The sequence below is a fragment of the Atta colombica genome, unplaced genomic scaffold (assembly GCF_001594045.1).
Source record: "Atta colombica isolate Treedump-2 unplaced genomic scaffold, Acol1.0 scaffold96, whole genome shotgun sequence".
NCBI lineage: Eukaryota > Metazoa > Arthropoda > Insecta > Hymenoptera > Formicidae > Atta > Atta colombica.
Genome location: NW_017259590.1, coordinates 862,169 through 862,727, shown reverse-complemented (window position 1 = coordinate 862,727; position 559 = coordinate 862,169). Strand labels below are relative to the sequence as shown.

The window sequence follows — 559 nt, the reverse complement described above, 5'->3', positions numbered from 1 at the left end:
TATATATATATATTAGGTGTAGTAAAAAGAAATCCATTATTTTTCCATTCAATTTCAAATGCAAAAATAATGGATTTCTTTTTACTACACCTAATATATATATATATATGCAATTTGCTACGAAGCATTAAACAACAAGCTAATTCTAGAAAGACAGAAAGAAACATCGTAAATGCTCTCGAAATTTTCGAGAAACTGTAATAAAAGAAAAGTGAGCAAATGTGCTTGCAATCTCACAATAGTAGATGGTATAGGCCATATCATATGGAACGCATATTCTGGCGAATTTTGTATAATCTATCTCAGAACTATTATTCTCATCTACATCTAGTTTCTTTTATTAATTCACAGTTGTTTTGTATTTAGCGAAAATTTTATGAAATTTTCGCTACTCTTTTTCTCTACTCTACTCACTTACTCTAATCACTTGTAGCTGATCTTTCAATTTATTACAATACTGTCAAAAATTAAAATTTGCTTAAAATGAACTAAAGAATACAATTTTCTTATTTTAATTGTTCATAATTAAGTTGATTTTAATTATTTATTATTATAATTA

At 25.4% G+C, this 559-nt stretch overlaps 1 protein-coding gene across 1 annotated transcript in view; it reads left to right on the top strand.

Moving 5' to 3' along the window:
• The window catches only part of LOC108693620 (sodium channel protein 60E), an 89,648-nt gene that overhangs the window by 73,028 nt on the left and 16,061 nt on the right, over positions 1 to 559 (top strand). The window lies entirely within an intron of this gene.